At 32.2% G+C, this 24968-nt stretch overlaps 1 long non-coding RNA gene and 1 pseudogene across 1 annotated transcript; both read left to right on the plus strand.

Annotated features, from left to right (window-relative positions):
* Positions 1-6194: 6194 nt before the first annotated feature.
* Positions 6195-7754, plus strand: LOC140181515 (uncharacterized). The gene is made up of 3 exons (XR_011876192.1): positions 6195-6444; positions 6554-6696; positions 7281-7754. It is a non-coding gene; the product is annotated as an uncharacterized lncRNA (long non-coding RNA).
* Positions 7755-23827: 16073 nt separating this feature from the next.
* Positions 23828-24656, plus strand: LOC112772369 (conglutin-like; annotated as a pseudogene).
* The last annotated feature ends 312 nt before the right edge of the window (positions 24657-24968 follow it).

Genomic DNA, 24968 nt, shown 5'->3' on the forward strand with positions numbered 1-24968 from the left:
TGTGGGTGTAATAGGCATTGTACACAAGGAAAGGGATGAGAGTGTATATAAGGGGCAGCACACAAAACGACGTCGTTTTGAGTGAGAGGGACTTATGTGTCCCTTTTTTAAAAGCTCCATCCCACTAATGTGCCACGTGGGAATGCCTTTAAGCTAGGTAAGCAGAGGGGAAGCCAGGTCAGCCTTTTCCGTCGGGTCTGACGATGGCTTATGGACGGAGGGATTGATCCGTCTAGTTTTTAGGCACATCAGGGACTTAAAAATATTTTTCAATGGTCAGGGACGAAAATGTCCGCGGGTTAAAAGGTCAGGGACTAATTTATGTTTTTCTCTTTTTTTTTTCTTCTGATTATTAGTGTTTTTGGTTGTTTTTGTGTGCTTGTTGTATTAGTTGCACGACTGACTTCCAGTTGTATTAATTCTTCTTCTTGTATTAGAATAAGTATGATCCTATCTCTAATTACGCTTCACACTTGTGATACATGTAATCATTTCAGTATCATGGGTTATATCTGTGTATTTAGCATATCAACAAACACGGAAGCCTTTCAATCCAATCCTTGGAGAGACTTATGAATTGGTTAACCATGGTGGAATTACATTTCTTGCAAAACAGGTATCCATCTAGTATGGGATTCTCATCGGAGCTTTTTAATTCAGATTATTGTACATCACTCTCTCTCAAAATGTTTTGTATGACGACATTTGCAAGAAGTTTTAACTATTCCTATTTGATGTCAAAATGAATAAATATTAAGGATATTGTTAATGTCTCTTTTCTCTTTTGGTATATATAAGTTCTTTAATTTAAATTTCAGGTGAGTCATCATCCCCAAAGAGTGATGGGCATGCTGAGAATGACCATTTTGCATATGATGTGACTTCAAAGTTAAAATTAAAGTTTTTGAAAAATTCTGTTGATATTTATCCTGTTGAAAGGTAATCATCATGAGATTTAATTTGTTGGTACTTTGTTATGTTGTCATTTGTTGTTTAAGAAGGAATTAGTTTTGTGGATTAATGTTCGCAGAACACGAATGATCCTCAAGAGAGATGGTATCGTCTTAGATTTGGTGCCTCCACCTACAAAAGTTAACAAGTTAATATTTGGTCGGATTTGGGTTGATTTACCTGGGGAAATGATAATGACAAATAAGAGGATCCCTACATGCAGTTGGTATATGCATGTAAGTTTTTCTTTCCCTTGTACTTCTCTTTTCATGTACCCCTTTTCGAATTTAGAGATGTAGTATTAGAAAGGAATCCGTGGCATAGAAGAGACATTTGAAGCATTCAAAATTTATTGTGTTAAATTAATATACTATTGTAGTAGTACTAACTAATTTCATATTATCTTTGTATGAGTTATCTTTAGAATTTGAGACTGGTTGTTCTTAAAATATTGGTGAAGATATGTATTTTAAATTTATTAGGTTTTTGACTATTTTATATTTTTTATTTACGTGAGCCCGGTTTTACCAGTTCAACCAGTGATTTATCGGTTGAACTACTGAACCAGTAACCTGATTGGTTTGATCACCGGTTCGGTTCTTACAACTATGGTTAGGCAAGGGACTGTAAGTTAGCGTTTGTTTTGAGGTATTGGGACGAAGATTGGGAGACTGAGACTCAGTATCATCTTTGTTGGCCTAGAGACTAGTATAAAAATTTCAGTTTTATCCCTAAATTTTCAGTATTTCAGTACCTCCAAAAAGTAGGGACACAGGAGACTGAAATTTTTGGAAATAGAGACTGAAACTTTAATAACATTTTATACTTAAAATACCTCCATTTCAATTAATTAATTCTAACTTTATCCTTTGTGCAAATTAAATTAGAACTTCATTCTTATTTCAGTCTCTGTCTCTCACTTTACACCAAACATAATACTGAGATTTATTTCAGTCTCTGTCTTTTAAAATACTTTCTCTCAGGCTTAGTCTCTCTTTCAAACACTACCTAAATATTTAATGATATTGAAAATTGATTTACTGTAATAAGTAAAAAGAGAATTAAGAATATAAAAGAAAAAAAATTAGATGGAAGAGTGAATGATTAAGGAAGAAGAAGAGATGTCTAGACATTTCATAATTCACATTTCATAATTCACATATTCTCTAGTTAAAATTTTTCAATATTATCTTTTTCTTTTCCAATTTTAATTTTTTTAAAATTTATTTAATATTTAGTCTAGTATAAATAAAAATTCAGTCTAATCTAAATATTAATAATTTTTAATATCTAAGAAATAAGTAAAAATATTAAAAAAATTTTAAAAAGATATTATTACTAATATTTTTTAATTAAATAAAATTTATCAAATCTCATAAAGTGATTTTTTTTTTCTTGTGACCATCCTTCTTGATTCATTTGGTATTAATTTTTTCTGTTTTAACTGCTACAATTAAGAGATCTTTTTCAATTATAAATATTGTAAAGAATAATTCAAAAAATACCTATGAGTAGTAGCTAGTTATCTTCAAACATACCTTACTAGAATTCTATTTGTTTAAAAAATACTTGATCCATCATGTGTTTAAAATAATTCTTTACAAGTTGGTCCAAATTTTAACCAACATTTGACATTTAATTTGATTTGGACTTAGTATATATGTATAGTAAAGGCTTAATTCTTAAAGATGGGTTTTCACTTTTCACCTCCTCATCATTCTCTTTTATATAGAGAAAAGGCATCACGTCAAAGTAGTCACCAATCACCTCTAGATCTATCTGTATCGTTGTTATCTATAGGCTCTTGTCTTAGGTTTACACTTATATACACAGTGAAAAATCACATATTATATAGAATAAACACACAAAAAAATTTCACAAAACATAATTTTTATTTTCTTTTCTGTATCTCTATATATTTTCAATATATATGAGAATAAATACTTTTGTCTTGTCCTGTTGCTCGATCCATCAAAATTCAAAAGACTAAAGCTATTTGCGAATTAGGTTGGTTTGAATTTAAAAAAAAAAAATCGATCCGATTAAATTTTAATTTGTTCGAGTTGATTTGAATTTATTTTTTTCCAAGTAAATCGAAATCAATCTGGACAAATTAAATTCAAATTGAATTAGTTTAGATGATTAGGTACCTAATTGAAAATAAAATAAAAAAATAATTAAAAAATAATTTTTTTTAATATTATAAATATGTAATATAATAAAAAGAAATACATCATCGATTCAAACTTAATTAAATAACTATCATTATTTAGAATACCATAAGGTTAAGAGATAAAATTATATATATTATTAAATTTTATTTACTTATTTTAATTAATATTAAACAAATTAAATAATTGATTTGGTTCACATTTGACAATTTCAGAATCAATATATGAACCAATTAAAATCAAATTTAATTGGCTCTGATTTGATTATACCTAATTATCCATTAAATTCAAAACAAATATAATCAAATTGAATCTATTTTGGATGTAGTCTTCCTTTACATCCAAGTTTTTACAGCAATCAAGTCCAATTAAGTTTGTCCAAACTCAACAAAAACTACTTTTATTACACACCGCATATACATGCGTGTGCTTCACTAATGCAAATATATCTTTCTTCGTCTTTGCATTCCTTCTTCTTCTTTGTGTTCTTCCTTCTTCTTCGTCACGTTCTTTCATCTTCGCGTGTTTTCTCTCCATCGTCGTTCTTTTATTGCTGCTGTTGTTACTGCATTTTTTTCTCTTTTTTTTTCTAGTAGTTTTGCAGCATTGGTTTTTTTTTTTATTTTTTACTTTATTCCTCTTAAAAGAGTGAAACAAGAAGAATTATGAGAAAATAAAATAAGAAGAAGAAGATGAAGAAGAAGCAGCAGAATATGAGGAGGATGAAGAGGAAAAGTTTTGAATTATACAAAACTTATCAGAATAAGAATACACCGAAATTTCTTAATAAATACACATAAATTTCTTAGTTTTACACCGAAACTTTGCTACAAAAGCACAAAAATATCTTCTTTAATGCTGCATTTTTTTCTCCTTATTTCTTTCTTTCTTTTAGTTGAATGAATGTAGGTTCATCATCTTCCTAGTAATTTTGCAGTATTATGTATTTCTTCTTTTTTTTTGTTTGATTTTTTTATTTTTATTCTTGTTAAGAGAGTAAAATAAGAAGAAACTTGAGAAGGTAAAATAAGAAGGAAAAGATAAATAAGAAAAAAAGAAGATGATAATGAAAAAGAAGACGAAGAAGCAAAAGATGAGGAAGAGGAAGAGGAATAGTTTTGAATTATGCAAAGTTTATCAGAATAAAAATGCATCAAAATTTATTAACAAATACACATAAATTTTTTAGTTTTTACACCGAAATTTTGCTATAAAAGCACAAAAATGTCTTATTTAATGCTGTATTTTCTTCTTTTTTCTTATTATTTCTTTCTTTATTTTAGTTAAATGAATGTAGGTTTATCCTCTTTCTAATAATTTTGCAGGATTGTGTGTTTCTTCTTCATCTTTGTTTGATTATTTTATTTTTATTCTTATTAAGAGAGTAAAACAATAAGAAACTTGAGAATGTAAAATAAAAAAGAAAAGATGAATAATAAAAAAAAAAGACGATGATGAAAAAGAAGAAGAAGCAGCAGAAGATGAAGGAGGAGGAAGAAGAAGAGTTTTGAATTATGCAAAACTTATCAGAATAAAAATACACCAAAATTTCTTAACAAATACACATAAATATCTTAGTTTTTACACCGAAAATTTATTACAAAAGTACAAAAATGTTCGACATCTCATTAGTAAGTTAACGTGCAGGAATAATCGGATAAGTTGTGTTCTTTTTGGTCGGGTTGTAGATAATATTCTCGCTAACTTTGAAGAAATAAGGGTTGGACCCCTCATCATTGTGCTGAATATTGAATTATGCAAAACTTATCAGAATAAAAATACACCGAAATTTCTTAACAAATACACTTAACTTTTTTAATTTTTACACTGAAATTACTTAATATGATTGCGATACACAAACTCAGTTTAAAAACAAGCACATAAACAAGACTGAATTATGAACAAAAATATATCCAAATTAATTTTGGATCAGACAACGTCATTAATATGACAAAAATTCAACGATAACGATAACGATAAAGAAGATGACAATGACGATAACGATGATGACGATGACGATATAATGATAACAATGATAATTATGATGATGATAATGATATAGAAGGAGGAAAACGAATGCAAAAAAGAAATCAAATGACAAAAGGGAAGAGGAGGAGGAGAAGGTAATGATGGTGGTGGTGACGACGATAATAAAAGAAAAAATAAAAAAGAAGAAGAAAAATGAAAAGAAGAAAATGGAGAAGGAAAATGAAAAGGAAAAGAAAACGGAAAAAAAAAAGAAAGAGGAAAAGGAGAAGAAAATGAAAAAAAGGAAGACGCGTGATTTAAAAAGCGATTATAACCATTTGATTAATTTTATTCTTTTGGATGTAGAATCAAATTATCCGTACCATAAACACCCATACAAAAGACCGCTGCATTGTATGTTAATTGATATATCAAATTTATTATATTTATTATATTCTACCTATTTCCGTTCTTGGATATATTTACACAGTTCAATATAATTTATACTCAGTATAGATTTTTTTACAATAATAGACAAAATTGAATATGCACACATAATTTATTATACAAAAATGTTATTCGTATATCAAAATTAGTTATTAAAATCAATTACTAATATATTTGTGTATAAATATATATATAATTTAATATATTTTTAATGTATATTTATATTCTAACATATATTTTATACTAATCCCTGATTTTAATAGCTGATTTTATACATAGCATAATTGTTTATTATATTAGTGCAAATCAGACATGTTTACAGGACTAAAAAAAGTTTTATTTATTTAAATAAAATAAATAAAATTCATGTTGATCACATTGTTTCAAATTGAAAAACAATATACAAATAATGCTATACAACTTAATGTTTGATCAATATTTTAATTTAATTTTAACCAATATTCTAAAAATCGATGGGATTAGACGGTCCGATCGGCTCAACTGCGAACCGAAAACATAAACAATTTAGTCTGATGTCTAAAAATTGAAAATTATAAAATCAGATGTAAATTGTTGAACCGGCCAAGAACCGATCGGTCGAACCAAAATCGAAACCGGCTGGTTTGAATAAAACGGTGCAGTTTCGCGCTTAAGGGAGAAACAAAACGCGCTTCTCCGTTTCCTTATTCATTCGAGCAGAACACGCCCAGCCTCAACCAGGGAAAAATCCTAGCCGCCACCATCGACGCAGGGGAGAACCGCGTTTGGCGCCATCCGTCGCAGTCAGGGGAGTTCTTCAAGTCTTCGATCTGTTCGCAGTCACCAGTCGCAGGCGCACCGCTTCTTCCTTGAGCTCGGCGGCCGTCGTGTTGTCACCGTTGTTTGTCGCCATCTGTCGCACTCAGGGGTTTGTCTCCTCGAGTATTCGTGTGTCGCAGTCAGGGGAGTTCTCCAAGTCCTTCCCGATAGTGACCTTCATCACAGTAACATGTTCATCTGAAATGTTTGTTTTACAGTTTTAAATGGCAAAGTGATGTGAAGAGTGGGTGTGGACGTTGTGGGGTTGGGAGCCCTAAAGCTCACTGGATTCCTTAGAGAACAAATGCAACAGAATAACACGAGTTTTGAATCAATGTACATTGTTTGAACGCTGAAAGAGGTACTAAACTACTAATACCATTTCTTTTTGTTTTTGATTGAATTTTAGAAGAAAGAGCAATGTAATGTAATGTACTAAACTACTAATACCATTTCTTTTAACGATTCAGGTGGAGTTGAGTTTTTTTTATGAGTAATTAAATGCACGAAACAGGAATAGGACTGCTAATTTCTTTTGTGACTTTCATTGTTCTTTCCCCTTATGATTTTCCTCTGCAGTGTGGTGGGAGGAATTATTTCTTCATTGAAATAATCTCAGTGATATTGTCTGATATTTTGTTGGTTGCATTGCATGGTAACAGAAGCTATGCTATGTTGCTATTGATTATGAAGTAGAGCTATCTAAAGATACACAAGCATCATTTGAAAAATGCATTATCGGAAAAATGCTTCTCAATCATCTAAAATAAAACTTAAATTGCAATTTATTTTTCTTCCTTTCTTTGCATTATTCAAGAATCAAGATCATTAGAAATCATCATGCATCTGTTAGTTACATTGCAACGTTTTAAATTGATGATAATTCTTGCATTGTGTTAATTTGTTTGACTTCAATTGGATCATCAAATCATGCATTTGATGCAGGAAATGATGGAAATCATGAAGCTCCAAGAACTACTAAAGTGAAGCCAATTCAAGATGAAACTCTCCCACCAGTGGATGAACTAAAAGAAATTTTTGAGGTATATATACTTGTTTCTTTTATATTTCTTTTTTATTTACTCTTTTGATTTGCTGCTTGTTTACATATGAAGGATTATTATTGTCTTCTTACTACAAAATACATGCATAAATGAGATTGTGTAGATCAAATAGAATATGATTATTAGCATATTAATTCTTTGTAAATCAGTTCTTATGTATGTTGGTGGGGCATCTCTCTAGGATATGTGATTATTAGCATATTTATTCTTTGTAAATTAGCATATTTTTTGTTAGTTATTTAATTTTTGATTTTGTATTTTAATAAGATTTTAAGATTTTGGTTGATGATATTTCATGTAATGCTTTAAATTTGGAAGATATTTTAAGGTTTATATAGACTATATTTATGTTTTAGGGTGTTTATTTATAATTTATTTATTATTTTATTATAAAACTGTTTTTTCGATTGAACTCTGATTGAATCAGTTGAATCAATAAACCAATAAACTAATAACCAGAGCAATTCGATAATCAGTCCAGTTTTTAGAACCTTGCTTTAAACTCTCATCTTAATAGTCTACAAATAAAATGTTGGTAAAATATTGGCTAATATTATTAAAATGTGTTAACCACAAAAAACATTTCTAAATTATTCTAACGCTGATAAAAATAATTCAAATTTTATTATCGATAAAATAATCTTTAATAATTTAAAAATACACGAAATACCAATGAAGAGAGAAGAAATGTCTGACGTGCCAAACGGAGAAACATGTGGCACACTCTTTCTCTCTCTTTAGAATTTTAAAGTATTGGTTCTCAAGATCCAGTTCTAAACATTTTATTAATTTTTTTATTTTTTCTAGTGTTGAATCAATGGACAAAATATTGAGATAGTTTTGATTTGCCATGCTCTATGAAGTACGGATACTTCGCTGAATTGTCGTGTTCGCCTGTTGGACACATTTCAGACACGACATTCACCGACACTTGTCTGACACGCGTGTTCCAACCGTGCCTTAATAAAAAAGGAAAAATTATTCTCCGGACACGCCTGAACACACCTAAATACCATCACGTGTCCGCGTATCCAATCTTATTCTTAAAATATATTCTTAAAATAAATTTAGATATAATATATATTATTATTTATTATAATAAAAAATATTTTAAATACTTGATATAATTAAAATAAGAGGTTAAAAATAATTAAAAAAATTGATTTATATTTTAATATCAATAAAATATCAAAATATCATTACGATTTGTCTAAAAAATACTTTATATTTTATATGTATGCGTGTCCCCGTGTCATGTAAAAATTTAAAATTTCCGTGTCGGCGTGTCCCATGTCGCGTCGTGTCCCGTGTCGGTGTCAGTGTCCGTGCATCATATGCCATGCTAGATATAAAACTAAATGATATTGTTTCGTTTTGACATTTAATCAAAGACAAAAATTAAATCATTTTGGAGAATAAAAACAAATATAAAATTGATCCGTCCGTTGGCTATAATTCGGCTCAAGTAAAACTAAAACTATAAATCGGAATCAATCTGGTTAAAACTAAATACACACGTGCATGAGTACGTGGAGAGTACGTGTTTTGTTCTCCTAACGAACTTATCCTATACAATCAAATAACTACGTGCCAACCCAGATGGCACAGGAATCTCTCCGCAAATCTCTCTAAACAAGCTCACTAAAGAGCAGTTATCACATAATTAGACCCACTAAGTAACAGCTCCACAATATCAGAGTAATCGTACCACTAACAATTCTATAAATACATCCACCCACAATCTTAGGTACACAACGCAAGTCATTCTGATTCCTACTCTGAACTTTCTCACACTCATACTTACTTTAGCGTTGGAGTCGCTTTGCAGGTATCCAACGCCGCCTCCCCACAAGAAGACAACGTTCCACACTCCTCACTCCAAGAAAAGTCAGTTCAAGCGTCAACCGAATAAGCTATGGGGCCGAGTTTACTTAACCCCACTACCATTTTTTCTACCGAATTATTTATCCTATTTTACAGCGGAAGAGTAAAATAATTCACCTCGGAAGCTAAAGCCGCGGTGATAAACACCCAAAGCCCATCAGACGAGATACATACATTTTGTGGCAATACAAGTATAGGGAATATTTTTTTCTCAAAGGTGTATTTAAGCTAAGTTCATACGTCGAAACACAGTTATGTGCTCTCTTTTATTAATAAAATATCTTTACTTTTTTAGGTTCAATTTTTTTCTTTCTATTAATTTTCCTTGATCTATAAGTCATTCAATACACGATCAAATCAAAACCGAACTATACTTCAATTTCCGAACGCACAAGATACCAATCTATCTATTATGTTTCAATTATCTCTAATAACCGACCATAAAGATCGGATACTCAAGCTCAAGTAAAACACACAAGTGATACTTTGATGCAATCATTCAACTTCAAAATCAATTAATCAATCCAAAAAATATCCATGAAAAAAAAAACAAACTCAATTAGCAATGATCGTTACTTTGATACATGGGTGATGGACTCATCTCTTTTATTTTTCTATTTTACAATAATTTATACATGTTTACTTTCAACCCATTTTATTTATGTTACAAATCTTTATTATTCACTCAATATTTAATAATTAATTGCTTTGGGTAAGAAATTTGTCAATAAATTATTGTGGGTCAGAAAAATTCTCAAAGACAATTGATCATTACATTCTCGGATCATACAATCGATTCGATCAACGAATACGAACGAACTTTTCAGTTCGCGTCAATAAATTACTATATGTCATCCATGAAAAATTGTTCTCAAGCAGAAAAGTATCCCCCGCATAATTATATTGATCGAACAACTCTTATCATTCAATTGTTTTTGAATAAATATCGACTAACAGGCTAAGTTTGGGGGCTACCACTCATTGAATAGCCATAACTATCTCACTTTCTAATCTGTTTTATTCATCTTTATTTATTTGTTTATCTATTTCATCTGTTACTACCAATTTTTTCATTTTTCTCTCTTTTCAATCTAACAAGTTGAGCTTGAGGCTGTCATAATCACAATTCCGATTTATAGGTCGGAAACTCAACCTGTTTAATTGAAAATTTTCACAGGTCAAGCTTGGGGGCTATGATCCGTCCGTTGGCTATAATTCGGCTCAGGTAAAACTAAAACTATAAATCGGAATCAATTTGGTTAAAACTAAATACACACGTGCAGGAGTACGTGGAGAGTACGTGTTTTGCTCTCCTAACGAACTTATCCTATACAATCAAATAACTACGTGCAAACCCAGATGGCACAGGAATCTCTCCGCAAATCTCTCTAAACAAGCTCACTAAAGAGCATTTATCACATAATTAGACCCACTAAGTAACAGCTCCACAATATCAGAGTAATCATACCACAACAATTCTATAAATACATCCGCCCCCAATAAGTACACAACGCAATTCATTCTAATTCCTACTCTAAACTTTCTCACACTCATAATTACTTGAGCGTTGGAGTCCCTTTGCAGGTATCCAACGCCGCCTCCCCACAAGAAGACAGTGTTCCACACTCCTCACTCCAAACGTCCGAACGAGCTATACCTCGGAGTTCATTCTCACACAGGAACAAAAATAATTAACACATCATATAAATTATTATTTGTCTTTTTATTTTTATTTTGTTTAAATATCAAAACGAACATGATATTGTTTAATCCTGTATCCAACACTTTATTCACTAATTCACAGTATGAGGCCCAAAAGATCTCGAATTATTCATCAACGTAACAAAATGCGGGCGAATTAAAGCCTGCTACTGGCATGTGTAGTAATAAAAAAAATCCCACAGCAATGGAGGAACTCTTCGTAGCTATACTTTCGATGCTTCTGGTTGTAGCACTGATTCCACTCTACCTAATACCTATGGAAACGTCGCCAGGATTCTCGAGTAGATCCTCACGCCGATGAACCGGTCCAGGTGCTCTATTCTTTCTATTCTCTCTTTATTTTTTTCTTCTATAATCTAAAACTCTAGCATCAATAAAATTTAGCTTTTGAAAATAGAAGCAGATCCCACACATTAATACTCACACATCTTGCGTTTCCCACCTACTTCTCCCAATGCGTTCGGCGTTTCCCACTCACTTCCCCCAAATGCCTTCGGCGTTCCCACCCACTTCCCCCAATGCGTTTGGCGTTCCCCACTCACTTCCCCCAAATGCCTTCGGCGTTCCCACCCACTTCCCCCAACCTCCTACTTTTCTTTCCTTCTTTAATTCAAATTTCAAACATTTTTTCGCTTCGTTTAAATTTCTAATCATTTCTCTCAATTTTTTTTACCGTCCCTACTTTCACCGCTTACACATGAACCAATTACAAAATTATGTTAAAAAACAAAAGATATAGTTACCGGTGTATATTTTTTAGTGGAAGGACTCTATTCATATTAATGCATTTCAAGTGCAAAATTTTATAACTTATGAATGTGAGGATGAATTTTTTACCTTGAAAGAGGCTAAATATGCAGTAACTAAAGTTGCTTTATTATTATTGTTGCCAGGAGGATTTCAAGAGATTAGTTTTAATTACTTATAGTTATTTACTGAAATTTTTTATATAACATTTTAATTTTTTTTCTAGTGTTGCTTATATTTATTTGATTTCTAAAAAAATTTAGGACAATTTCATTTTATACAAGAACATTTTATAAGAATTGGTTTAAAAGAAAATATTTAGCCTGTCTTTTTGTAATAAAAAAAAATATGGCGAGGATCATTCTTCGACGTTTCTCTCTAGCCTAGAAGTTGAAGGGGAGGTATTGATTTTCTGACGTTTCTCTCTACCTGTTTCTTGGTTTTGGCTTGTTATCCAATGAATACCTCCCCTTCAACTTCTAGACTAGAGAGAAACGACCGAAGATGATCCTCGCCATATTTTTTTTGTATTATAAATAAACAGGCTAAATATTTTCTTTTAAATCAATTCTTGTAAAAAGTTCTTGCATAAAATGAAATTATTCTAAATTTTTTTAGAAATCATATAATTGCAAGCAATACTAAGAAAAAAGAATTAAACTGTTATATAAGAAATTTTAGTAAATAGCTATAGGTAATTAAGACTAATCTCTTGAAATCTTCTTGGCAACAATGATAATAAAGCAACTTTAGCTTCTTTCAAGATAAAACATTTATTGTCACATTCATAAGTCTGTCCATCAAATAAAATTTTGCACTTAAAACACATGGGTGTGAGGAGGGTCCTCCCACTCAAAAGTGTACACTGGCAACTGTAGCTTTTGTTTTTTAGCATAATTTTGTAATTGGTTCATGTGCAAGTGAGTCATACGTACTTGGGTGGCAGCAGTAAAACAAAGAAAAGGTTGAGAGAAATGGTTAGAAATTTGAATGGAGAGAAAAGGCATGAAATTTGAGTTAAAGAAGAAAAGAAAAAATAAGTGGAAAGTAGGTGGAAAACGAGATGTATAGGTATTAATGTGTGAGATCTACTTCTATTTTCAAAAGCTAAATTTTATCGATACTAAAATTTTGGATTATAGAAGAAAAAAAATAAAAAGAGAATAGAAAGAGTAGAGCACCTGTACCGGTTCATCAGCGTGAGGATGTGCTTGAAAATCCTAGTGGCATTTTAAATGAGCTGCATATCCCATTAAAGCAACAGAAGCAGAGAATTCTGCTTGAGTTGTTTTTACTTTTTTTTTTAATTATTTTTTGCAACATATAATGGAGAACCAGTGCGAAAAGTTGCAGGCAAATGGTGCAACAGTTCAAGAGAGAGCTCATGAACTTGTCCGAGTGTTACTTTAGGACACCACACAGTTGTGATTTGATACTATGGCATTTAAACATAACTACATACATAAATGTAACAGTTAATTTATATTTGTAATAAATCTGATCCGGCCATTGATACGGTGAGTTAGTATTTGTTTTGAACTACTGGGAGGGAGATTGGAAGATGAAAATTTAGTATCATATATTTGTTAGTTTAGAGATTGATTCTAAAATTTCAATATTTGTGTTCAAATTTTTAATATTTTAGTATTTCTAAAAAGTATAGATACAGAGGATTGAAATTTTTGAGAATGGCGATTGAAACTTTAATAACATTTTATACTTAAAATATTTTATTTTAATTAATTAATTCCAACTTTATCCCTTGTACAAATTAAGTTAGGATTTTATTTTTATTTCAATTTCTGTTTTTCACAGGGTTTCTTAGTGCTCTGTTAGGGTTTCTTAACGGAGTTTCTGCTGCCGTCAAGGCTACATTGTCAACGTCAATTAAATCTCAATACAAGTCTACGTAATCTGCATGGCTGAGACAACGAGGGATGAAGACCAGACTGAGGAAGACAACCGGAAAGGAGGTAAGAATGTGATTCTACTAGAAGAGGCAGACATATCAGAAGGTATTAACGCTTGCTCCAATAGTCTCTATGGCAGACTCTTTGCTTCCAAAACCTTCTCAATTAGAACCATGGAGAATGCTTTAAAGGCTATATGGGGAAGCCCGGAAGAATTTAGCGTGAGTGACAAAGGGGATAATTCCTTCCAATTTTTTTTAATAAAGAAGTGGATGTCTTACGTGTTGAACGTGGTTCTCTATGGCTATTCAAGGATTATGTGCTCCATGTCAAGAGATGGAAGGAAGATCAGAACTGTGATGAAGAGATTATTTCCAATTTTTCAGTTTGGGTTCAATTTTGGGGTTTGCCAGAATCGTTTAAAACCCTCGAAGTTGGATGTAAATTGGGAGAGAAACTGGGCACAGTGTTAGAGGTAGGTAAATTTCAGATGCGAGGCAGAGAAACTAGGATTGTGAAGACCAAAATCAATATTGATGCTGCCAGGCAAGTGAGAGATCAGTTAATAGTGGCAGGACCTAATAAAAAGGAGGTAGAAGTGCGCTATGAGAGACTTGGAAAGTTCTGTACCTATTGCGCAAAATTGGGGCACGAGGTAAAAAACTGTCATGATCTGCTGAAGGACACAGAGAGTGATATGGTAAAAGAGGATGACATTGGCGAATGGGTTAAAGCAAGCCAAGTGGGAACACGAATCTACTCTGAAGGAGAAAGAACATTCAACAACTCAACCCAAAACCAGAATAAGGCCACTCAACGTAAGAAAAAACTGGTCTTAAACTACTTATTGGAAGAATTTGCAGGGATGTCAATGCAAGAAGGAAAACAAAGTTTGAAACCACAAGACACTGAAAACAGGGCAGCACCTGAGTCACCTCAACCAGCCAATTCTAGAACAGAATGCATGGAGGTTATCATAGCTGGTCAGTCCAATACCAAGGAGGAAGAAGGGCAGCTTATGCAATTCGCTATTGGGCAGTGTTTCACCACAGAGAAAGGTAGGAAGTGGAAAATGTTAGCAAGACAAGGTGCTGCAGAGTCAGATACTAAAAGTGAACCCAAAAAAAAGGTTGATGAGCGGCATAGCTGAAGGATCTACAAAGAAAGCAAGAATAGAGGATGAAAATGCAGTTGAACAGATAGTAGAGGGTGCTAGCCTACAAATGGCACCCAAGGCGCCATGAGAACTATAGTTTGGAATTGTTGGGGTTTGGGAAGACCCCTGACAATTCACACCTTAAAAGGGATCTGTAAATCCCACTCCTCCGAGATTGTGTTTATAAGTGAAACAAAGAATCAATCTCGACAGGTGGAAGCAAAACTTCGGGTATGCGGCTACGAAAATTGGCATATTGTTAACCCAGCAGGAGTGGCAGGAGGACTTGTGCTAGCTTGGGAAGACAGCATTAGTGTTCAAATTATTAACAGTGGAGAATTCTTTGTGGCAGCCGAAATTAAGGAAGTTGAAAACAGTGAGGTATGGGTGTTCATTGGTGTCCATTTGAGTTGTTTGGAACAAATCTGATCCTTACAGTTTGAGGAGCTTACAACAATGAGCCAACACCTGGAAGAAAAAGTGGCAATAGCAGGCGATTTTAATGCTATAACAAGCCAAGCGGAAAAGGAAGGTGGAGGCCAAAAATCAGCAACCACCATTGCAACATTCACTAATTTTATTGACAGTAATGAATTAGTGGATATTGGAATAGTGGGGCGCTCTTTCACGTGGACAAATCGAAGACAAGGAGAGGATTTGGTGAAGGAGAGGCTTGACCGCTATTTAGTTGGGATGGAATGGAAGTTGAAGTTTCCGAATGCAGTGGTGCACAGGCTCACAGAGTCAGGCTCGGATCATGCTCCAATTTTGATAGAAACCGAACCTCAATCCTGGCATAGTAAAAGGCGGTTTAAATACCAGGAACGTTGGTGTGGAGAAGAGGATGTCAAGAGAATTGTCAGTGAAGTGTGGAGAATGGAAGTTGTAGGCTCGACTATGTTCTCCTTGGCCCAAAAGTTGAAAGTTTGTAGACATAGTCTAGTTCAATGGCAGAAAACTCACAAAGCAAATTCTCGGAAAGAAATTGAGGACCTTCAAGCTAAAGTAGAGGAGTTGCAGGTGGCTGGAATCAATGGGGAGAGGAGGTTAACAGTTTGGAGGAGAAGTTGGAGCTGGCATATTTGAAAGAAGAGAGCTATTGGCGAGAAAAATTTAGAGTCAAGTGGCTAAAAGAAGGAGATCAGAACACTAGATTCTTTCACCAAAAATTTCAATCAAGGATGCGAAAGAACAGAATTTGGAGATTAGTGGGGAGGGACAATGAGATTTCATCGAAACCGGAAGATATTGCAAAGGTAACTGAAGACTACTTTTGCGATATTTTTACTTCTTCTTGTTCGGCTGATCCGAATCCATACTTAGAGGATTTGAAGCCTAAGGTTACAGCTTCCATGAACCGTAGGCTCCAAAGGCCAGTAACTATGGACGAGGTCAAAAGAGCTACATTTAGTGTTCATGCTCAGAGTGCTCCTGGTGATGATAGGTTTACAGCTAAGTTTTTTCACTTTTTCTGGGATATAGTTGGAAGTGAAATTTTTAAGGCAGTGAGAAGTTTCTTTCACAGTGGCAGAATTCTAAAAAGCTTCAATCATACTCAAATTTGTTTGATTCCAAAGGTGTCAGATGCCAGTGACATGACTCAGGTACGACCGATCAGTTTGTCTTCAGTTATGTATAAAATTATTTCTAAAGTTATGGTGCACCGATTACAAGGTATTATGAATAAAATTATAAGCCCAAATCAGAGTGCGTTTCTCAAAGGTAGACTCATTTCAGATAATATTCTAATTGCCCACAAATGTATACACTATTTGAAAAATAAGAGAAGTGGGGCAGAGCATGAGATGGCTATTAAACTAGACATGAGCAAGGCTTATGATAGAGTTGAATGGCATTTTTATGGTATATTATAGATAAGCTGGCCTTTGATGCTAAATGGATTAACTTGACTAAGGAATTGGTAACGACTGTTTCTTACTCTGTCGTTGTGGAAGGTCAACCTTTTGGATATTTTAGGCCAAATAGGGGCATCCGACAGGGTGACCACCTATCTCCATATCTTTTTCTTTTTTGTGCAGAAGGGCTTTCCTTCTTGCTACACAAGGCAGATCAAAACAGATTAATTCAAGGAGTTCAAGTTAATCGGAGATGCCAAACAGTTAATCACCTTTTGTTTGCTGATGATTCAATCTTTTTTTGCAAGAGCGCACCTAATACAAGCCAAAGTATTCTAGAATTGCTAGAGATCTATGAGGGTTTCAGTGGGCAAAAAGTCAATTTGAATAAGTCGACTATCTTTTTCAGTCACAACACACCTCAGAACACAAGACTAGCAGTTGCTCAGACACTAAATATTGAACATATCGGAGCACAAGACAAATACCTGGGACTGCCCTCTATAGTTCAAAAATCAAAGAAAGCAACCTTTTGGAGCTATCAAGGATAAAGTTCAGAAGAGGATTATGGGTTGGAAAAGAAGTCTATTGTCATCAGGTGGCAGACACACGCTATTGAGAGCGGTGGGGGAGGCGATTCCTATTTATACACTCTCTTGTTTCAAGCTCCCGGACACGCTGTTGACTGAGATTCATAGCATGCTCTCGTAATTTTGGTGGGGTCAAAAAGGCGCAGAACGAAGAATGGTGGATTAAATGGGATACAATGACGAGACCGAAGAAAGATGGAGGGCTGGGGATCAAGGACCTATGGGCGCAAAATTTGGCTTTATTGGGCAAGCAATGTTGGCGTCTAATGAAATACCATAATTCTACTCTATCAAGAATGCTCAAAGCTAAATATTTCAGATATATAGATTTCCTACATGCAGAGATAGGAAGCGTACCGTCGTGGGGTTGGAGAAGTGTTCTTGAAGGGCGCAAGGTGATCGAGAAAGGCTTGTTATGGAAAATAGGCTCTGGCACTAATGGTCGCATCTTCCATGACCCCTGGCTCCCACCACCAGTGCCCCTTAATGTCCCTCAAAATGCACTCACAATCCCGCCAAATCTGCAAGTGTATTACGTTAGTGCGTTACTAAATCCTGATAGAAGCTAGAATAGAAATCTGATTGAGTCGATTTTTTCAGTTGATATATGCAATAAAATTTTTTCAATCAAACCAACAGAGGAGGAGGATGAAGTTAATTGGTGTTCGACAAAATCTGGTATATATGAAGTTGGGTCAGGATACAAAATTGCTTATGGATTCTTTCATTCTCCTACTTCATTGAGACCCCAGAACATACACAACAGAGTCTGGAATAGCATTTGGGAGTTAAAATTACCACATAAAATTAAGATTTTTCTATGGAAAAGTCTTCATGAAAAGTTTCTGGTGTTGCAACAAGTTCACAGCCGGTTTGCATCCACTTCTGCCACTTGTCCAAGATGCATATTGAAAGCTGAATCAATTTCTCATGCTTTGTTCCAATGCCCCTGTCTTCAATAATATGGAGCCTAAGTTTAATAACCTCTGACCTATGGATGAGAGAAGAAGAGACATCTTTCAATTGGTGGCAACGAGTCTTATCCTGGGTAGCGGCTCAATTCGACGGTAGACAAAAGACCCTCCTCATAGCGGCGCTGTGTTGGAGCACTTGGAAAGCGAGGAATCGGTGTGTTTTTGAGAAGGTAATAAGCCCGGCACCAAAGATAGTGAAAGAAGCCAGCAATTTAGTGCGTGAACTCGTGAGCCATACCTGATAAATGCTGCTAATTTTCTTTACTCTTACTTTACTCTTCTTTAAGCTCTTAGTCTTTCAGTCACAGTTGGTGATAAATGGAAATACCCAATTCTTTTGTACTTCCTTATGAAAATACTTTTATTTTATATTAATAAAATAATATTTATCTTTGAGAAAAATTTTTTTCTGTTTTTCACTTTATATCAAACATAATACTAAAATTTATTTTAGTTTTTGTTTCTCATTCTCAGTCTCTCAGTTTTTATCTTTTTTCTAAATATTACCTTTTTTTTTTACCAAAGATAGGAGACTCGAACCCGCAACCTCTTAATTAAGTATGGGGAGACTATGCTATTTGAGCTATTACTCATTGGCTAAATACTATCTAAATGTGTAATGATATTGAAAATTGATTTACTATAATAACTAATAAGAAAATTAAAAACAAAAAAAATTAGATAAAAAAATGAATGATTAAAAAAGAAAAAGAAATATCTAGATATTTCATAATTCACATATTCAATTCACTCTTGTTATTATCATTTCTAATATTTTTATATATTTATATTATTTGTAATAATATTTAATATTTACATTTCTATTAATTGAACTAAATCTAATTACATTCATTACATTACATTTTTTCTTTAGTGAACAGAAAGACAAATTCTATTCTTAATTCTATGTATAATTTTTCTTTTCTTGTAAGCAAAATAATGTTACACTAATGGAAATCAAAATAAGCTTTGTTAGAAAGAGAATTTTCTCGGGGTTTGAAAATATGTGTCGAGATTGTCTAAGTCAATGTTTGAGTTTATTTTTGAGATAGGACCTATCTCTTTGTATTTGGGTTAGACATGCGAGCGAGTGGTCAGAGACGGACATACTCCACTCTCGTTTTTTTTAAAAAAAAAATAAATTATTAAATATGATTTAATTAAAAAAATAATTTAATATTTAATTTAATATAAATAAAAATTCAATCTATTCAAAATATTAATAATTTTTAATATTCAAATAATAAATAATAATATTTAAAAAATAAAAAAATATATTACTAATATTTTTTAATTAAATAAAATTTTTTAAATTTCATAAAGTAGATTTTTTTATTTTTGTGATTATTTTTTTTTATTCATTTAGTATTAATTTTTTTTGTTTTAACTATTATAATTGAGAGATTTTTTAAATTATAAATATTGTAAAAAATAATTCAAAAACAAATGAAAGCTGCATTTTTTAATTATCTTTTAATTATATTAAAAATTATTAAAAATTTTGACAGATTCTATTATCGATGAATTTTATAATACGAAAAATGGATCATTTCGTTAGTAAAAATACATACATATTTTTTATACTTTAAAATATATTCTCTATCGATATATTTTTATAATACATCTTATATTATATAATTTTTTGCATAATTTTTTAATATTTTATATATTATTAGTCCTATAATAATATTTTTAGATCCGTTCTATGAGTGGTAGCTAGTTTTAAAACATACCTTACTAGAATTCTATTTGTTTAAAAAATACTTGATCCATCTTGTGTTTCAAATAATTTTTTACAAGTTGGTCCAAATTTTAACCAACATTTGACATTTAATTTGATTTGGACTTAGTATATATGTATAGTAAAGGCTTTAATTTCTAAAGATGGGTTTTGGCCTCTTCATCAGTCTCTTTTATAAAGAAAAAAGGCATCACATCAAAGTAGTTACCAATTACCTCTAGATCTGTCTGTATCATTGTTATCTGTAGACTCTTGTCTTAGGTTTACACTTACATAGAGAGTGAAAAAACACATATAACATATTATACAGAATAAACACAAAACAAAAAAAAAAAAAAAATTCACAAAGCATAATTTTTATTTTATTTTCTGTATCTCTATATATTTTCAATATATATGAGAATAAATACTCTTACTTGTCTTATTATTCAGTCCATCAAAATTCAAAAGATTAGAGGTATTTACGGTTAGTTCGAATTTGAAAATAAAATAAGAGAATAGAATTGATTAAATTTTAATTAGTTCGAATTAATTTGAATTTAAATTTTTTGCAAGTGAATCCAAATTAATATGGACTGATTAAACTCGAATTGGATTAGTTCGAATAATTGAATATTCAATTGAAAATAAAATTTAAAAAATTTTAAAAAATAAAAAAATCTTTTAAATATTATAAATATATAATTTAATAATAAAAAAACAATACATCATCGATTCAAACTTAAATAACTATTATTATTTGGAATACTATAAGATTAAGAGAAAAAGTTGTATGTGTATGTTATTAAATTTTATTTATTTATTTTAATTAATATTAAATTAATTGGTTTAATCAGTTTGGTTCAAATTCGACAATCCCAGAATGAATAATTAAGCCAATTAAGATTGAGTTTAATCGGATTTGATCCGATTATACCTAACTATTTATTTAAATTCAAAATCAATATAATCAAATTTAATCGATTTTAGATGAATGATCAAATTATTCGTACCATAACACAAAAGACCCCTACATCTTATGTTAATTGATATATCAAATTTATTATATTTATCAATTTTCGTACTTGCATATCTTTACAAAAATCAATATACTTTATACTCAATATAAAATTTATACAATGATTTGCAAAATTAAATATGCAAACATAATTTATTATATTGGTGCAGACACATGTTTACAGGACTGAAAAAAATTATTTACTTAAATAAAATAAATAAAATTTATGTTCATCACATTGTTTCAAATTGAAAAAAATATATATATACAAATAATACTACATGATTAATAAATTTTTATTTTTTACCAATATTTGATCAACACTTTAATTAAATTTTAAATACTAAATTTTATATTTTAAATCTTGACTTTTAAACTTTTATCTTAATAATATACAAATAAAGTGTTGATAAAGTATGAACTAATATTATTAAAAAATTTAATTAGTAAAAACGTTTTTAAATTATTCTAACGCCGATAATAATAATTTTTAATTTTATTATTGATAAAAATAATTTTTAATAATTTAAAAACGTGCATGAAATATCTGTAAAAAAAAATATACTCCGTTAATAAAAATTGTATGATGTGACAAAAGAACGCATTTTCTCTCTCTCCTTAATATTTCGCTATACTAGCTTTTGAGATCCAGCACTAGACACTGTATTCATTCTTGGACCTTTTTCGATGTTGAATTAATGAACAAAATATTAAGATAGGTTTAATTTATTATGCTAGATACATGGCCAAATGATATTATTTTATTTTGGCACTTAATCAAAGATAAAAATAAGAAAAAACTATTAAAAATACCCATAAAATTTACGAACGCTGACAAAAGTACCCATAAACTAAGAAAATTAACGCTGTATCTATAAAAGATGGGTTCGTATGACAAAAGTATCCAAATCCTATTTTTTTGTTGATTTTTTAATAAAATTCCTAAACTATCCTACACTCAACCTCAACTCACTTTTTTAACTTTTCATAACTCAATTTGCACCAACTCTTGCCATGGAGTCCAAAACTACTCCTACAACAAACTAGACCGAAATCAATGGTAGTGGTGGTGGTAGAGGATCGAACCTCAACCGATTCACTCATAAGTTTATAATCCATACCCAAACCAAATTAATCAAACACCAAAAAATACTCAAAACATAAAAATTTTCAATTCCATTCATCCAATTTCAATTCACTTTAGCAAAACTAGAAATAGAAAAAGCCATCAACCATAAAAAATCAACAAATCCATTCATCCAATTTAAAATTTATTTCAGCAAAAATCAGAAGTAGAAGTAGCCATCAACTGAATTTTCTGTAAATCAATTTCAGCCTTCATAAAAAATAGAAGCAGATTTAAAAAAAATAGAACAGTATCATTTTAGTGGTAACTAAATCAATTTCTGAAAAAAAGAAAAATAAAATAAAAATATTTAAAAAAAAAAAAGAAATACATTTTTCTTCGCCGCCCGACTGTAACATTGTCAATGGTAGAACCTCCATCCACAGTGCCGCCTCCCTTTCTTCTCTGATTTCTCTTTACCGAACCCGCTTTCTGCATGCAAGAGTACCATGACTCCTCTCTCTTCTCAGGTGTGTGACGACAGTGTTCTCCTCGGTTGGGTCAGATACGCCACAACGACGTTCTCCTCGGCTGCAACAGGCGCGCTACGGCAGCATTCTCCTCAGGTTGGGTCACAGATGTGCAATAAAGGTGTTGTAGTCACCTTAATAGTGAGAGGAAGAAGCAGAGAGAGGGGAAGAGATTGGCGGTAATGGAGTAGGTGGTTGGCGGACGGCAATGAGGAGGTAGGAGGAGAGTTTCTGTGACTCTGTGAGGAGAGAGGAAGAAGAGAAGAGAGGGAGTGACGGTAAAATGGAGTTAGGATGGGGTAGTTTAGGAATTTTATTAAAAAATCAACAAAAAATTAGGATTTGGATACTTTTGTTATAAGGAACCCATCTTTCATGGATACAGCGTTAATTTCCTTAGTTTATGGGTACTTTTGTCAGCGTTCGAAAATTTCATGAGTAATTTTGGTAGTTTTCCTAAAAATAAAGTCGTTTTAAAAATTCAAAAATAAAATAATTAGCACATCATATAAACTATTATCGTTTTTTTGTTTTTATCTTATTTAAATATCAAAATAAAACGACCTCTGTATCCAATGTGATAAATCAAAGTGAGCTCAACACTTTATTTGCTTATTTACAATATAGTGTCCAAAAAATCTTGAAAATTAATATAAAAAATTTTAAATTTAAGAGATTAAAATCATAAAGAAAAGAAAAGGTACACGTAGACAATAAAAATACTAAGTAATGAATATATTGAATGTTTAATTCACTATAGATAATTATCCTAATATTAAGATTTAGGTGAATAATTTAAAGTGTAATGTATTTTTATTTTGAAGAATGCTAAGGGGACAATGACTTTATTGAACAATATGAACAACCACCATTAAAATAACCATCCGTATACTAATAAAATGAACATTTGATATATCTATTATTTACATTATTTAATATTTTCATTGTTTACCTATATTTTTTCTTTTATTTTATTAGACAATTTTAAAAGCTATTGTTCACAAAAACTCGAGCTAACAAAGTCCGATCATAAAAGTCATACATCTGAACAATTATTCACCAACAAAATGCGGCGAATTGAAGCCTGCTGCTGGCATGTGTAGTAATAACCAAACAAAAACGCATGAACGAGCAGTGAGACGTGGAAGCATAAAAGCAATAAATGAAGCAAACTTAGCCACCCAACCCTCTTTCCCCTTCCACGTACCACACATGCAATATCCCATTTATCCTATAAATACCACCATGCACCTTCAACACCCAACTCACATTCGAAAAAACACACACACACATCTCAATCATCATATTCTTCAATAATGGTCAAGCTCAGCATCCTAGTAGCCCTCCTGGGCGCCCTTCTTGTCGTAGCCTCCGCGACAAGATGGGATCCCGATCGAGGGTCCAGAGGGTTGAGATGGGACGCACCGAGCAGAGGGGATGACCAGTGCCAGAGGCAGTTGCAGAGGGCAAACCTGAGGCCCTGTGAGGAACACATAAGGCAAAGGGTGGAGCAAGAGCAAGAGCAAGAGCAAGACGAGTACCCGTACAGCCAACGGGGATCCAGAGGACGACGACCCGGCGAATCTGACGAAGATCAAGAGCAAAGGTGCTGCAACGAGCTCAACCGGTTCCAGAATAACCAAAGGTGCATGTGCCAGGCACTTCAACAGATCCTCCAGAACCAGAGCTTTAGGTTCCAGCAGGACAGGAGCCAGTTGCATCAGATGGAGAGGGAGCTCAGGAACTTGCCCCAGAACTGCGGGTTCAGGTCACCAAGCCGTTGCGACCTTAGTAGCCGCACGCCCTACTAAACAGACTAGCACTTTGCGTTTTAATTTGCTTACCCAACAAGAGAAATAACAATGATAATAATAAATAGCTTTTTTACAAGCTATTTCTATGTCTATGGTGTTTTGGTAGCAATAAAGATCATCACCATTTTATGTAGTGGTGATCGTATTGTCTGTGGCGAAGTTATATGGGGCACTTTAAAATGTGCTTTTATGGCATTGCCTGTGCTTTTGATAATGTAAAAGAGTTGTAAACATGTGGATGGAATAATAATCTTGTTTCTTTTGCAATTACATATGGCGTTTAACTAATATGTTATTTTATTCAATTTAAATTGAAAAGTTTAAATTATCAAAATTTAGAATGGAAGAAAAGGGGACAACTTTTTAAGCATAAACTAACTAGGTATTATTCTATAAGTTAAGCATGAAGCTTGCAAAATAGAACATTCCAATGAGGAGAGTAGAAATTAGAACATTGAGTGCAAAATAACTTGTGTATGTGCCTAAACTGCCTAATACATTCCAATGAATCGATATAAGTTATGGGCTAGTTCATTTTGTACTGTCCAAGCGTTTGTCTTTCTGTTTTAGTTTAGTTTTGAA

Source organism: Arachis hypogaea, chromosome 18 (assembly GCF_003086295.3).
Source record: "Arachis hypogaea cultivar Tifrunner chromosome 18, arahy.Tifrunner.gnm2.J5K5, whole genome shotgun sequence".
NCBI lineage: Eukaryota > Viridiplantae > Streptophyta > Magnoliopsida > Fabales > Fabaceae > Arachis > Arachis hypogaea.